This window comes from Leptidea sinapis, chromosome 5, assembly GCF_905404315.1.
Source record: "Leptidea sinapis chromosome 5, ilLepSina1.1, whole genome shotgun sequence".
Classification (NCBI taxonomy): Eukaryota; Metazoa; Arthropoda; class Insecta; order Lepidoptera; family Pieridae; genus Leptidea; species Leptidea sinapis.
Window position 1 is genome coordinate 9746338 of NC_066269.1, and position 7785 is coordinate 9754122.

Below are 7785 nucleotides of genomic sequence, written 5' to 3' on the forward strand. Positions count from 1 at the left end.
TTGCAACTGCCTATTTTTTTAAGTGCTTATTGTCTCCCTTTCACGGGAAGGACACCGTATAGAAATTATATCCATGACTAAGTTTATCAGCTTTTGCTGTTAGCATACTGTCGGATCTGAGATCAAAGTTTGAAGTAACATGTACCTACTTTGGTCTCCTTTAGCGAAAATATTATAATCCTTGATTTTATAATCGTTAATGAACATTATCTTATTAGGTACCTATATATTTTATTACTTTGAACCTAAATATTATATTCGTCGGACTGTAATTATGTGATAGGTAATGTGATATTGTAGGCATAATTCGATTTTAGTAATGACTTACGTCAAATAAACAATAATGTGATGTTTTTTGTTTTATTTCTAGATAATGATTTATTTCCACCTTTGACATAAGTACCTAAATATTACACCATTTTTTTAAGTAAGTACTTCAGTGGTCCTAAGGTGCTAACCAAAACTTGAAAGTCTGTTCGAAGGTTGATAAAGAAAAAGGAACATTGGAACCGCGACAGACATATGAACAAGGAGTCAAGTCGATTAAATAAACTTATAATAATTTCGGCAGTTTAAACGAATAAACATTCAAAAATTTTGTATGTTCTGTCATTTCGTTTAACTCTACAGATTTTTTATATTCTACAATTATAATATATATATATACTCATATAATCAGAATTATTAATCGATAAACGATTTAAGATAATAATTTTTCTGTGCGAAACAATGATATTTAAAAGTATAGATACGTTACCTAGACGACATTCGGTGTTTGTAAATGATGCAATAGCTAACTACATTACGATTACATGTCAAAAAGAGATTATCGCAAGCGAAAAGAGATAAATCCTATTTGATATTTGCTTCGTATTTGAATAGAAAAATACAGTCATCCATCAGATATGATTTTTACCGTACACCGTGATTTATGCCTAAAATACTTTAGAGACTGAGCGTTTGGCGATTAAATAAAACTACTGCTTGACTGAGAGGAATATGTGGAAGATATGATTTATTAAAAAGTTACGTGATATATATACAAAATCCTTAAAACTAGTTACCTAATTACAGTTGTTATTTAAAAAATATTTACAAGTTCAGAAAATACACACCAATACTAAAGCTTACATTTTAACCAATAGTAAAACGTTTCATTCAATAAGAATTGAGAATAATATTATGTGTTCTATCTCGCTCTAAAACTAATGCTATCGCAGTTTGTGTAAACTCGCGTCGAACCTCGATTATACGATGTCAATGAGCATTCAGCACCTACGGTGTTGCTCATTGATTAAAATTGCATGAATAGCGATCGACCCCCGACGCTTCACTCGTCAGTCGAGTCCGCTCGGCATTGCTGTGCGGTTGTGTAACGCGGAGCATATGACTGATCACGTGAGTATATCTGCGATTGTCGAGAGAACGTGACGGTGCTCGTACATTGATGAGATTATTACTGGTTATCTGTATGATTCTATGAGTTGATGTACAGCATTATGAAATGGTTCTTATCAGAGCTAATATTACGTTACATAAAATAAAATGTTCTTATCAGAGCTAATATTACGTTATATAAAATAAAATGTTCTTTTCAGAACGAATCTTTCGGCATACGCTTATTACAGTTATTATGCACGATTACTATTTCTACGATCTATAATGCTACGTTACAAGTTAGATATTAGACATTTGTGTTAATTGATATTATTGGTTGTAGGTACAGCTACAATACGATTCATTCATGAGTTCATCTACTAAAAGTTTTAAAATTAATAAATTATTGATTATATATTATAGCCACATTGATGATATCAATTATTATTTATACATATAATAATAAAAAACATACAGACATAACAAAACAAACCCGAAATGCATTTACAGTAAGGATCCCATTTTTACAATTTTACTAACGACGGCTCCCAAAAAGTTTTAAGTTTACAATTATTATTTTTTGTATCTTATATTATTGATGAATGTCTTTTTGTTGAGAGTTTATTATAATAGGAGAAGAAGAAAATGATCCATTGATTCTTCTGCAGTTAGCAAGGGATATATCTACCGAAAGGGACAGTGTTACAAAAAAATAGTTCAGCTACCTATATAAGCACTTGTTTATTAAATATTATTATATTTCGTATTACATTCACTGGAACAATGCTTTTATACATCATTTCCTAAAATACACTACCTCGATCATCTCGCAACAAACAGCATCAATATTTCGCCATTTCTGTACGTTAATCTATGTCCGCACTCTAGACTCAAGTCACGTAGCGTTATTCGGCTTGGCTCGGCTTGGCGGCGATCGGCGATGTCATGGCGTCATATTTATTTCGTTAGAGAATTAATTAAATCAAATAAAATTTATAATTCATGATTTCTTAACTGTGGTATGTAATTCTATGAGTTTTTTGTACATTCATAATTACTGCATCTTCCCATAGCACAAGACGGCGTTTTAATGTTGTACCTATATCAAATTGTAAGCAATTCTGTCAACAACAAACGGGTGCGTACCGTTTTCGCATCGAGAGAGCGACTACGACCAAAGGGACCAATTGTCTCCATTTAGGCGATTAATTTCCGGTGAACAAGCTTGGCTTTTGTTCTGAGAATAACTTAACCTAAATGCCTTGGTTGGATAATATTATATTAATTGTAGTGATAATTTTTACCATTTATACAAATTGTTTCTAATTTCGGGGACTCTTTGTCACTATTTATACTACTGCTCCTATTCCATCATCTTTTTACAAATCAAGTTATATTATTTTAACTAAAAATTGTACTAAAGTACTTTATTAAATATAGGATATGGAAATACTTATTGAAAGCCAAAAACTTCCATCCATTCGAAAAAGTGTGCCGGTACTTAAGAAGAACGGGCGCAGGAAACATATCGGGATTCTTTTTTTTTTTCATAAAAATATCGTGACAATGTAAATACAGAGTAGGTACAGTTAAATTTACTATTTAACAGCCTGAGGGCGGTCGCTCCATTCCCAATCTGGGGTATTAAGAAATGTTATAGTAATCTCTACCGCACAAACTTTTATTAACAGTTCTTTTAAATTTAGCCTAGTCGCGCCTTTTCTATGTCAGTTATTTATGTAATAATTTCAACTGCGTATGCTGCAGAACTAAGTATATTATAGCTAATCCTTCTTTTAACCATATTTTATTACGAGTTTTAAGCAACACTTAATTATCACTTAACTTCACCACTTCAATTACTGTCACAAACTAATTACCATCATCACCGATGTGATCATCATCATAACCAAGTGAAGGTTGTGTCCAACTAACAAGACGAAAACTCTGACAAAGATAAATATTATTTAAGGCCATTTAATATTTATAATAACAAATAATTTATAAACTTTGCATTTATATTTTGGATTAGTTCTTGGAAAAAAAACGGCTAACCTGATTTCAATGTGGTTGGATCACTGGCGTATTGTGGTAGCCCTTCGTGATATTAAGTTGTTGTTTCATTCCAATTGGTTTAGAAAAAAATTAGTTAAATGTATACATGTATAATAATACATGGCATTTTGTTAATATACTACTGTCGAATTAGCAGAAATTTTGATGAATAACGTTGGCTGACATGTTGAATAACACCAGTTTTCACAAACATTCTAACGCAAACGTGTAAACTTTGCTTTATTACAGAATATAATTATTGCTGGTTCTTGAAGTTTAGGTCAGTGTGTGCTGAAACGATTATGTTTGTTATTTTAAAATTATTTCCCTCGCTATTGCAACTGAAGAGTTGAAAAAAATACAACAACATTTATAGATCAAAAGTCATCCGGACGGTTAGCTTAGCTAGAGAGCTGGCACTGGGGTGTTCAATTACTTTTAGTCCATAAATTGACTTTCTATGCGGATTATGTTTGTAATTCAACTGTATTGGAGATCCAGTCGATAGCTGGAGCAACTACAGCAGCACCACTGGGAGACCATAAAGCTGATGTTTCTTTGTTTATATTCCTAAAATCTGTTTCTGATTCACAATTATTTAAACTCCAAGAGTTGACAGCGATCAGCCCAGATGCATGAATGATGGGACCTCCAGAATCACCTCCACAAATGGTTGAGAGTATACCACATGGACCTTTAATGCATATCATATAAGGAGAGTGTTTTTCACTCTCACTACATTTGCTTATCATTCCCTTCAGAACTTGAACGTTTCTGTCTTGTTCGAGTGCAGCGTCAAAACTGTCTGTACCATTTGTTGCTCCGTAGCCCAATACATACGCTTCCTGGCCATATAATGTCGTGTAGTCAACAGCACTTACAACAACATATTGGCTTACAACGATCTTTTCTGTTTTTATTAAACAAATGTCATTCTGTAAATATGGATCATCGAGATAAAAGTTGGGATGAGGAATAGCCTTCAAAACATTTGAGGTGTTTCCTTTGTGTTCCGGCAAATAAATGTTGTATTTGATGATGCTGCCTGGATCGGCATATTTTATACAATGAGCAGCGGATATACTCCAAATTTGTGATAATATAGAACATGTGCACAGATGCCAGTATGTCTTACGCTCTTTCAAGTTTTCTTCTTCTTTCAAGTAGAATCCCCAGCTCGCAATATATGGAAATTCATTTTCCTTGGAATCTCTTCCACCAACAATACGACGACCTGCTTCAATTTGTGGGAAAATATTTATCATAATTTCACATAATACAATAATATGAAACATTACGATGTCCTGGTGAAATTTAAAGAACGTAAGAAATAATACTAAATTGAAATTTTGTTTTAAACATATTTTATGAGTGTAGTAAAAATGTTTGAATGTGAATTATATTATATCTTGGACGATATCGACTTGTTGATAGCTTTATCCTTGAATGATATAGAAAAATGTACTATAAGCGTCGGTAGAGCAAAAGGTTGAACTGTTAACGTGTGAGCTGTTCAATTGCTACCATAAACAGGGACCGACATCGTACCTATATAGTTTAAACTTATTACTTAGCTATATATTACCTGTAGTATTACATTTTCTTTGGTAAGGGTAATGGGGATTCGACGTGGCATAGCGATAGCTAATTATGAATGTCAGTGTCATAATGATCATGTCATTTTGATCTGCCTATTTTTTTTAAATATTATCTCCCTTACACAGGGACTGACCCCGTATATAATTTATACCTATCACTTAGTGTAGCAGCTCTTACTGTTAGCATATTTAACTGTCGGTCATATCATAGGTCAATCTGAGATCAAAGTTTGAAATAAAATGTTCATGCTTTGCACTCCTTTAAATGTAAAGATTATAACCCTTGAATTTTAAATCGTCAATGAACATGATCTTATTAGATACTACTATCACTACATATTATAATACAAAGACCTCCGCCGCTCGTACACGATAAACTCAAAAACTACTGCACCGATTATCATACTGTTTTCACCAATGGATAGTGTGGTTCTCGAGGAAGGTTTCAGTAGATATCATTTGTTAAGTTTTTGTATGCGATATTTATTTAAAGTGTCGGAAAAAATTGGCCGTCTGGGCGCTTTCAACGACAACGCTTTTGAAACAACGTATTCAAATTTTATTTGTGTATTAATCCTAGAAGTGAGGGTTATCACTTTAAAAACATAACAAATTGATTACCTACTCCATTTTTTTAAGTGCCGACCTACTTCAATGGCATCCTTAGGTGCTCACCAAAACTTGATAGACTGTTTGTTGGAAGGTTGATAAAAAAAAGAAAACAAAAAAAAATGGCGTGCGTACAACACATGTCAGAAGTGAAACTTCTTTGGAAAACTAATTTTTAAATCTCGTTTATATTAGTTATCCTAATCTGTTCTCTAAACCAAATGTTTTTGTCAATATTAGAAATTATTAGATGTTCTACTTACTCGCGGCCACGCGCTAATCTAGCTCGTTACAACGCTAGTAGGGAAGATGTTCTACTTTTGCGCAGCCGCGTGCGAAACCTGCAAGATACAACGCTAGGAGGGAAGATGTTCTACTTACTCGCTTATGATTATTTAACAATGATCCCAAATTCGGCACTCTCTGCACCCTCGATAACCTCGGATTCGATATCCATATTGTTTAAATCATAAATTTTGCGCGGCGGCCATCTTGGATTTTAAAAATGATCCTAAATTCGTTCTCTGCGCCCACGAGAACCTCGGATTCGATATCCATATAATTGAAATCATAAATTTGCGCGGCGGCCACCTTGGACTTCAAAAATGATCCTAAATTCGTTCTCTGCACCCTCGAGAACCTCGGATTCAATATCCATATTGTTGAAAATTTTTTTTTTAATTTAAAAAAACTACGTTTACTGCTCAAGACGCTATGCGACAGAATTGTCATCTAAAGTCTAATATTTAATTACTGAACGAATACTCTCTCCGACCTCGCGCTCCATGGCACTGTGCGTGATGCGACGTTCGCTCCATCTCACTCTCTCGCTCTTTCTCACTCGCTTGCTCCCTCTCTACTCTCGCTCCATGGCATTGTTTTTTTCCCAATCAAAATCTGAATATTTTTTGTGTTTTAAACGATACTGTTAACTAAACTGCGCCCAGTTAGGTAAACTGAGATTCAATAAATTCAAATTTAAGTATTTTTATTCAAAATAAGGATATACAAGGATAGGGTTACTGAAAGTCAAAAAATATACCCCATTCGAAGAAGTATACCTCAGACATGAGAAGAATGAGCGCAAGAAACTCAGTGGGCTTCTTTTTTAAAAGTGAAAACTTCTTGCAGCAGCGTTGAGCTCTGTTCTTGGGATAGTTATAAAATGTTAAACTCGCGTAAGGACACGTGACGCGATCGATATGAGTAGTAGACACTATCCCCCTTATTCATAATGGTCCGGTAACCTAAAACAGCCGCTAAGGAGTGTTTTTTCTCATTCTGACTTAGGTCAATAGAAACTCCGCCTCCATATCCTTCCCTATATCAAAGGGTTGGTATGGTGCCGGTCCCAAGCCCGGATAAAGGAGGAGGGAATCCAAGCCAAGTTGTGAGACGTACCGTGACGAGGGCTGCGTGTCTGGAGGAGAGCTCAGACTTTAACGGTGTACCTCCGATACCTGGGCACCTCTGAGTGTTATTTTATGCCCTTCGGCCAGTAAGCGGGGCTCTGCTGGTTCGTGACCTTTATTTCCCTAGCTTCTCGTGGGAACAAAGTGGAGGAAAATAACATTTTAAGTTCTATTTTGTCTACCATAGGTGCAAACCTATCTATCTCGGAACCCGAGGGTGAGCGGCTAGACGCCCCCAAGGGAACCGAAAACTTACCTCAGGCCGAGAGACTAATCCCAGGCGAGCTGGCAACCGTTAAGGAAACCACAACGCCTACGGAAACAGACTCGAAACTGAGAAATATAAAGACGAAGCCAAAGAAGCTGTCCGGTGCAGCCCGGAAAAGATTCAGAAAGCTTCTCCAAACGGATATGCCTGTAGAGGAAGCCAAGGCGTTAGCCAAAATGCCTTGGAATGACCTACAGAAAGCAGGTCACAACCCTCCACCACCTGAAGCGAAAGCTGAAAAACGTGGCAGGTCAGAGGAGATTTCTCCGAAAACCCAGCCGAAGAAGGTACCCAGGCTAGATGACACTCAGTCAACCTCGGGAAGACCTAGCTTCAAGGAGGTAACCGGGTCCTCACGTGTGGGCATTCGACATACCCATACCATGAGCGAGGACGAAATGCGGAAAGTGCGACGCGCACTTCTTGCTTTGATCACCGGGGCTGAACAAGGTACCGGGCCGACATT